This window comes from Akebia trifoliata, chromosome 2 (genome assembly GCF_017979445.1).
Source record: "Akebia trifoliata isolate Shusen 1 chromosome 2, ASM1797944v1, whole genome shotgun sequence".
NCBI lineage: Eukaryota > Viridiplantae > Streptophyta > Magnoliopsida > Ranunculales > Lardizabalaceae > Akebia > Akebia trifoliata.
In genome coordinates, this window is record NC_141376.1 from 13396334 (window position 1) to 13406969 (window position 10636).

Sequence of the window (10636 nt, forward strand, 5' to 3'; positions counted from 1 at the left end):
ACGTTGGTCATGTTAAGCTACTTGTCCAAGTTTAAAGGTGAATTATCAAACTACGATTTTACAATCTCCACTTGTTGGATTAAACTCGAACAACTAGATGTACTTTGAAGTAGAGGTGCAATTTGGATCGGTTCAAATCGAGAACTGATCCAAACTGATATCTTTGGGTTGGTTTGGTTTGGTTTGAATAAGTTGCGGTTTGATTTTGAATTAAGAAAATGGAGAGCCAATCAATTTGGTTTGATTATTGGTTCACAACTTGTATAGAATCAAACCAAATCGAGAACCGAACCTCTATGTAATAAATAAATAAATATATTTATTTATTTTGAATTACTTTAGGAGGTAGACCACAGATTAATTAATTTTTTAAGGATAGATTAATGACATTTTTTATGAAGAGATTAGTGACTTGTTATATAAATTATGAAATTTCATTTTTATTATTTATTTATTTTTATTAAAAATATTTTGCTTCCAAACAATTTTATAGGATATTAGCAACCCAGAGAACCAAACTGAACCAACCGGACATTAGTTAGGATTGGTTTGGTTCAGTTCAAATGGCGATTTGGTTTGGTTTTGGATCTAATCTAGTGGAACCGACCTATGTTGGTTTAGTTCCAATTTTCCCTTGAACTGAACCAAGTTGCACCCCTACTCTAAAGGGACTGTAGTTTTATTTTCGTGCATGCAAACTTGACTTGACTAAGTTCTTCTTGTCGAAAGAACTTTACTATTAGCAAACAACGGGTTGATTGGTTTGCCATTGTAATCTTATTTCAATCACTTACTTCACATATATTTCTAAATCATAAGCATAGTAACAAAGTTCGTATTCAACAAATATTTTATGAAGGTTCCATTCGGATAAATTCTTGAAAATTTCATAAAAAAATTGAGGATTATATAAATAAAAATTTGAGAATAAAATCCTAAGGAATTGACTTAATGGTAATTTTGGACCGATAATGTGGCGCCCTGTCAAACACAAACACAACGCCCCATGTCAGATCTCGAGGTACTAGGTGGCGCTTCGAAATTTCGATATGGTCTCCTCTGCTTATGTTAACATTCCAAAGCGTTCAACCTGCACCTGATAAACGACATACGCTATCCTGCATATATACATACAAAATATAAGACTAGCGGAAGCTTATATACATCTAATAACGTACGATAGATCAGAATGCAAAAGAAGAAATTAATATACAAGATTATACAAAACTCCTCATTCTAACAAAAGTCTCAACGCTCATGACAAAATCCATAAAACTACCTGGATGAACTAACACCACTAGGGGATATAGCCCTAGTACTCACTAGGTAACGGACTCTGATCGTCTATCTGACCTACCAGATAGTTCTCACTCGTGTTCTACACCTACCTTGCCAAGTTCCGGATCTGAAATTTAAAAAAATGAAAAAGAAAATGGTGAGTAACAATGGTTACCCAGTAGGAAAGTAAATAATTTATGTCAATAACCTCTCCTAACATGAATGAATAAACATACTGAATCACTTTAAAATATGCAAAGTACATAAGCAACTACGATTAACTGGTACATATAGTCAGGGATGAGCAACTAAACATTTTAAAACTCACATTACATCAATCGACAGTGTAAAATCCTGAGTTTTTAATTCGTATCTCGAGAAAATAAATAGTAAAATTTTAAGAAAATATTGAAAGTGGGACTTAAGGATAAAACTTTAGAATGTTTCTGATCATTTTTAATGGAATCTAATCTTATCATTAGATTCAAAATGATCGAAAAATATACTTTAGCATGTAAGCACGCTCAAATGCGAGTCCGAATATAAAAGTTGTAAAATCCTCGATTACCGAGTCGGACCAGACTAAAATAATAACTTTTTGCTAGAGTAAGAATTATTAAGATTCGATTATATCATTGGGTTCGCAACGAAAAATTATTGAACATGGACTATTTACTTGTCATTTTTTGATACCAGAAAGTCGAATTATCGTCAAAAATAAAAACGACATCAATTTTAAGGTCACATCGGGCAAAAATTGTAAATTTTTGTTAGAGATATAATTTATAGAAATTGACCATACCATTAGATCCAGAACAAAAAATTAGACGAAATAGAATATTCATTCGTTATTTTTGGAGTCCGGACAATCAAGTTATCATCAAACGAAATAATAAGCAAAATACCGATTTCATCCCAAAATTTATATAAATAAAATTTTTAATTTTTTTGTATTCTTTGTCTTCTCCAATCTGTCCAAAACAGATAACGAAATTTAAAAAAAATTTTTTTTTTTTTTTTTTAACTTCAACCTCAGATTTACGACAAACGGCTCGTTGTCGTCTACCGACGCAGAATGGAGAAACATCCGCAGTCGTATTCTTTACAAAACCCAACCAACCTCTTTCCATTTCACTTTCTTTTTCACCCTGTATCGTAAAAAATCAGGCGTATTTATATACGAGAATTTTGAAACTTTAACATCGGATTTCGTCCGTTTCGGGATCAAACCGTCCTCCGTTGCAGAATGGAGAAAGGACGACGACGTCGAGATCTTCGAAACTACCATGCCAAATTCAAAAATCAACTGTCTCAAAATTTGGTCCGTCTCAATTTTCGTGATGTTTGCCTTGATTTCCGCGCACGCATTTCGATCATCACAAAGATAGTAAGGAACTCTCAATTTCTATTAGTAATCGTAGATTATGAAAATTGCATTTAGGATTTTATTAAAATTTTGTGGTGAGTTTCCAAAAATATAGAATTCAATTGATTATTTCAAATTCACGTCAGAACTTGCATATTTGATATGTTTAATTGTATTTTATAACAAATTATACGTGGGTAGGATATTTTAACGGGTTATTTCCATCAGTTGGGTCTTGTGTACTGCTCAAACCCCATTTTGATATAAATTTTGTATTTTTTAATATTATTGATTATTGATAAAAAAATAAATTTCATAATTGGAAAATATGATTTAATATTCAATGAACTCATATTGAGTTGATGAATATTAGAAAATGAATATTTTATTTGAGAGATTGAAAACTGTAAAAATCGAAAAAAAGAAAAGAGAGTATGGAACGATAAAATGTTAGAGTCATACTCGATGGGTGATGTCTGTATTTTACATTATTGTGTTGTGTGTAGGTTGGTGAACGAATATTCAGGGATAATGTTACTGGTTGCATTTTATTTACTTTCTGTTAGCGCGATGCGCTGTTTACTTTTTCGTTTAGTTATTTATTTTAGGTTGGGTGGCCACAGTTGAATGGTAGGAATCTGGATATCCATTATCAACCTTGTATTATTAATTTCTCTTTTGTTTTCAAATAAAAATAATATATATGTAGCTATTTTGTGAGCTATTAAAGAGTCTTTGAATACCTGAAGGGATAGTGCGTCATATCATCCGGAGTGGTGTATCTTGGGATGTACGGTAGGGACCACCAAGCTCATACGTGGTATAGGACCCGTATGAGAATTGAGTTACAACTGGAATCCGAGTTATTCATTTCTATCTTTACAAGTGAACTTGTAATTTAAAGGTGGTCGTATACGAATGGTTTGTATATTTGAGAATCACATGTACGCCTGATAGGCATAGACGAAGATGATTAGTCAGTGATCACTAATAATCCATAGTAGTAGAACGTTCTGACACATAAAAAAGAGACCCATTGCTTACGGTCACGTCAAACGGTCAGCCTGAACTGGATAAATGGTCCCGCAAGTATGGTAAACAACGATCAACCACAAAATCAGGAACTAATACTTTATTATAAACAATCATGTCCCGACTGGTAGCGATCCAGTCGTGAATCCCAACTCCCTAATTCCATTATTCCATCATTGTGTATTATGTATATGTTGTCTTATTTTGATATATAAAATGAAATGCATGTTTAATATTTCCACTTGATCAATTAGTCTTGTATAAAAAGAAAATATTATAGTGAGTACTGTTGATCGATGTAATGTGAGTTTTAAAACGTTTAGTTGCTCATCCCTGGCTACATGTACTAGTTAATCTTAGTTTCTTCTGTAAAACTTTGTTTATTTTAAAATGATTCAGTACGTTTATTCATTCATGTTAGCAAAGGTTATTGGTAGAAATTGTTTTATTCCTTACTGGATAACCATTGTTACTCACCATATCCTTCTCTATTTTTTTAGTTTCAGATTCGAAACTTGGCGAGGCAGGTGTAAAAAACGAGTGAGAATCATCTGGTGGGTCAGATAGACAGTTAGAATCCGTCACTTGGTGAGTATTGGGGCTATACCCTTAATGGTGTCAGATTCGTCTAGAAGTATTATGATTTTTTTATCGAGCGTTAGGACTTTTGTTAGAGTGAGGAAATAGTTGTATAATTCTGTATTTTGTTATCATTTCGCACTATGATCTATCATACGTTATTAGATGTATGCAGACTTCCGCTATTGTGATATTTTGTATATATATATGCAAGATTGTATGTTGTTTATCAGGTGCAGGTTGAACGCCTTGGAATGCTAACATAAACAGAGATAACCATGTTAAAATTTCGAGGCGCCACCTTGTGCCTCGAGATTTGACATGGGACTTTGTATTAGCGTTTGGCGGGGCACCACAGTGATCGTGATCAAGATTGATTATTAAAAAAAAATTAAGGTAATTAATTAATTGAGAATTATTTTGTTTTGTAATGTATGAATTGAAAATAGAATTATAAATGCTTCTTATAGACTAATTGAAAATTAAATTTTATAATAGATAATCCATTTCATTGATTATCCAAGAGGTAAGATTACGGCACAAAATAACTCATTTTGTTAATTACTCAAATTATATCGAATTCTTATTTAGTTTCTAACATATGTATTTGAAGTCAATCAATTCTAAGAAAAAAAGTTCAGGTGATTGATTAATTGAGAAGTATTTGTTTTGTGATATACGATCTTGATCACAACTTTTTTAGGAAATCGCAATAAAAATATGTTAGTAAATGAGATTCAAATTTTAAAAATCTATAGAACTTGAACTTTGTCAACTATTAAAAAAATAGTAATGATTAAACGACTCCCCCACATGGCATACTCAATTGATTTCCTTAATGTGACATGTGCTAGAACCGTAGATATACACTCATCAAGACACACAACTGCATATCATGTAAAGGGAATTGATTGAGTATGCCACGTGGGGAGTCAATTTATCATGACTATTTAATATTGTGATTTATATTATAGGACAATCATGATCGTGATCGTAATCATGATCATGATCTTGATCCATAGTGTAGGACAATCATGATCAAGATTGTGATCAAGATCATGATCCGTATTGTAGAATAATCATGATCATGATCGTGATCGTGATCATAATCGTGATCAAAATTGTTATCGTGATTTGTATCGTAAGACAATCATGATCGTGTTGTTATAATTGATTAGTAAAGTTAATAAGTAAAATAAGTATTTAAATATTGTACTTATATATAAAAAATTTATTGTAATAGATGACAACTAATGATGGACGTATTCTAAGATGTCTGATTACATATGTTGTTTTAACCGATCGGTAGGGTCATATATCGAGTGATATTAGATGGCACAGGTTAGAATTTTTATTTAAAAATTATTAATGCAAAGATAGGTTACAATTATATAATTTTTAATGCAGAGATATGTTACAATTAAACTACGTCCCCCAGGTTTTTACGAACCAATCCACTATTTTCGTATATACATATTACATCTCAACTTACAAATTGATATATAATATTAACCGCAAACATTTAAACAAAATAAAAAAATTACAATTACTTTCAAATTGAATTTCTACATGTGAATCGATTGTGTCCAATATTTTCACAACGATTACAATGTAATGGTCGTACATTTTGAGCGTCAGTCTTCTTTCTATTTACCTTTGGACGATCAGGTCGGTGTCGAGTCATAGGCGACAATATTTGTTATTTTCGTTGATGAGGATTTTCTAACTCATATGGATCAGGAATACCTTCCATAGAAATTGCATAATACTGTCGATATTTTTTAACACTAAATTCGTTAGAACAAAATTGATATTTATCCCATCTTTTCATATCACATACTTTAATTATATATTAGCATGAAATAAGTGTTTGAGCCCATTTGCCACAAGTACAATATTTATTATTTATTTGAATTACATGCGTTTTGAATTTCTTACGATCATATACTTCAAATCTCATATCATTAATAGTTAAAAATTTACAATTAATAGTCTTTTGTATTCTTTTTTGAATTTTATTTTCTATCCTTAGAACTAATTGAGGATCCCAAGTAATACTTTTTTATCTACGTTTATTATGTAATTCAATTATTTTACACCTAATACCTTTTAATAATTCGGTTATTGATTTCATACGTAATTTTAATATCCATAAATTAAAACTTTCATTTGCATTTGATTTTATTATCCTAAATCGAGGTATTGAAGAATGACTTACTGCCCAATGAACTAATGCATGTGTCGGATCTTCATCTGATATTATCGAATTATATATTTCAACATTTTCTCTCTTAATTAATTATAACTTTTTTTTTCAGACAATTTAGTATAAGTTTTAGTTACTTTTTCTAAAAATTTACAAAATAAATCTGATTTATAAATTTTTTTTAAAATTGTTTGAAAATGTTGAATGCAAAAAAATGAAATAATGAAGGAAAACATTTATTAATTGTAAATATTATTCTTTTTTATTTATTTGGAATAAATGAAATTTGATTAAAATTATAAGGTTTAAGTTACATTTCAAAATAATTTAAAAATCATGCCCAAATATCTTTATTTTCTTATTCAACTATTGCATATGCAAGTGGAAAAATACCATAATTTAGGTCGTGAGCAACCACAATAAACAATATACCTTGATATTTATCTTTTAAAAATGTACCATCTAATCTTACAATTGGTAAACATCCATTTTTTAAATCATCTTACATACTTTAAAAAATATAAAAATACATTGAAAATGATTATTTTGACTAATTTTAATAAAATAAAAACTTTATAGATTTATTTCTAAAATAGTTTGACAATAATATTCAATATTTTTATATTACTCAAATTCACAACCATTTATTTCACGATTAGTTTTTTCTCTTGCTTTCCAAACTTTTATATATATGATAGATACATTATATTCATCTCTAATATCAATCACTATAGATTGGAGATAATAAAATTGATTATTCCTTACTCGAATTAATATTTTATCTTTTATCCAATTATTATTGATTTGAGGGTAAGGTCGTAAGTCCATTGTACCAATACATGTGTAGGTTGTATTAAATTTACGTATAGTAAATAAATTACCATTTGTAAAAAAATGTGTATATATGCGTCAATCTTAATTTGGAACATCGCATTTAACTATAACTTTTTATTTATTATTAATAACATATTTTATTATAAAATTATTTGTAATAGTTAAAAAAATTATTTTTTCTCTTAATTCAATTACATTATTAAAATTTTTACAAATATAAATATCGAATATATTTTTATTATTGTCAAATGACGAACTCAAATTGTTATAAACAAATTCATCTACATCCCTCTCATAATCATTTTGTGTTACAACATTGCATTGAGTTGTATTATATGCAATATTATGATTTATATCAGTATTTTGATATTGATTTGATGAGCTAAGCTCACATTGATCATAATTTGATTGATACTGTCACTTCCCGAAATCTCAACACGAATCTCTATGATTCATTAGTCAGAATCTCGAGGTGTGAGGTAATCAATCACACAACCTGATAGAACATTCACAAATAATAATACTTATGGAAAGAAAATATACGCAACAGAATAAACATTTAACTAACATCTATACGAGAGTCTAGAGTAAGCGAAAACAGTCATCAAACATTGATATCATCCAAGTCCTTAGTCTCATAATATATGGAATTACAAAAATTTCTAAGACTAATATGTTTATTATCTACAACCAAAAATCGTTAGGATCCTCTATTAGTCCTCAAAGACATGACGGCGGCAAGACATCAATCTGATCCTCATCAGGGACCTCCTCAAAAGACTCCTCAAATAACGGTTCCTCAAGAGCTGAATAATTTGAAATGTGAAGAATAGGGTGAGTAACAAATGAATGTTACTCAGCAGGATGAACGTTGTTCTAACAGCGAGTCATACATGCACAAATAATCATCAGAACAATTAAATGATGCAAGTTTTTTATAATGTAACATACGATAAATGTCTAAGCATACTCAGTAAACAGTTATAATAACTTTAATCTATCATTTTCAATCATTTAAAGTAGCATATTTTAAATGAAAATATCTATCAATCATTACAAAATAAGGAAAAGATACATAATAAGAACACGGCGGTGTAATCGATAAGAGAGTAGAGGAACACGCCGATATGACCGCCTCGACTATGGCAATACGATATTCTAAACTTAATTTTCGATGTGGAATCCCATCATTATAATTTGATTTTGTGGTCGGTCTAGCATACCACGGTTGAATGATCATTTATCCGGCTCAAACTGACCGTTGACCAAGAACCTAATACTGAGTTCAACTAACGGTGAGGTCTACCGTTTGACGACTACAAACTAAAAGTGATCACTAATTAGTCCATGAGACCCCTCGCATTGATGCCTATCAAGAGGCAATGTATGTGAACCCCGCCTAACTCTACATTATACAGAGACCGCTTTTACATACAACGTTTCCCAAGAAATAAGTAAGATAAATTTTCGGATCTCATAAGCTGTAATATGCTCTATAGTATCCTATACTACCGAAAAACATATGACATCTAGCGCTATCTTAGATTGACGCGCCGCTTCCGGATACACAGCAACGCGTCATTCTTTATGGATTTTTTACAAACCTTTACTGGTAAACAAAATAGTTTATTTTGTATATAATATATCATTTCTCTTAATCGAAAATACAAACAAAGTTTGGTAGTGCCCTCCAGTGACAGTTATCTGTCATTTTCATCCATCAACCATTTCATCCCTCTATTTATTTATCACATTTTACATGGCATGGCCACTACGTAGAACTGAAGGCACTGTCCCATCAATTAGTCGAGAACATACGTTTTCTCTATCCATCCATCAATTAAATCGATCAATCTATCATCTAATTTTCTACATATCTATCAAAGTAATTTCACCTTTAAAGTAATTTGAAATTCATAGAGCATCAACCAATTCCATTCGATGATTTTGATTGAGTCGAAAGACTCGGAAACAAAGATAAAACCATAAGACATAAAAACTGGAAATCTGTGAAAATTTGGCTAAGTATTGAAAAAATGAATTTTTAAAGTCAAAATTTAAAACGGGTTATTTCTTTCTTTTTATTTATTTATCTATTTATTTATTTATTAAATAACTTAAAGTAATACTTAACTGTTTTTAATGAAATAAATGTAGGAAATGGGTATATATACTATATGGAAAAAAAAATAGAACCAAACTCAACATTCAGATACTTTTCGAATTGTTGATTTTTCGTCAAAACTTGACCAACATCGATCTAAATATTATATCAACTATAAAATGCATATATTACATCAAATGAACTAAAACCAATCATAAATAAACATGCAACCATGATTCAAATCGTTAAAATATGTATAAACTTAATGAAACGATCGATTTATTGACGATTGCATGGATTTTTTATGAAATTATCGCATAACTAGAAGGTAGAAGGGAAGACAACTTACCTCAAGTTATATTCAATGATTGAATGGAGTTTAAAATCGCTTCCGGCCAATTTTCAAATTTTTTTTTTTGGCAAAAATCGATTTTTTTTGCGTCCACGCGTAACCCTCGGTGAGAAGAATAACTTTCCTTCTTGCGGCTAAGCTCGGATCGTTCTCGTTTGGCGTAGATCTGAGTTTCAAATATCGAGGAAAAATGATTGAGATTTATTTGGAGAGGAGAATAGAAAAATCTGATTTTTCTATTAGAATTCAGATATTTATATAACTTAAGTTGGGACATACTTGTCATTTTGGGAATTATTTTTTTCGAATGTCGAATTGGACAAACTTATACTTTATTTTGGATGATTTTTCGACACGAATCAAATGGTATGATCGATTTTTTCAAATTACGTCTCTAAAGTGTCGTTTATCTGTTAGAAAAATATCTAGTGCGAAACTCGAGGATTTGATAATTTTTTCAATCGACTTTAGATTTAGGCGTGCTTATAGGCTAAAGTATGTTTCTTGATCCTTCTAAATCTATTAGTGAAGTTAATTTTTCTCAAATATTAAAAATTAAAAATCCATACTTTTAAATCAATGCACGGATCTAAAATTCTTTCCTCGAGATACATTTTAGGATTTTCAGGTTATTACAGATACGTTACAAAATTTTCATATTGTATCATAAAAATAATTGTACTTTGAGAATTTTGATTATAATTTAATATATATTCCTAAGCACCTTGATCAAAAATATCAATTAAATTTTTTTAATTATCTAAATTGATAATTGACCTTATTAAAAATTGTCGTTGAATATTGTAGATTGAAATAATAAGAGTTTTTTAACTCCGCATATGTAATTTCTGATGAAGTTGATAAAAGTCATGTATTTCTATCAAT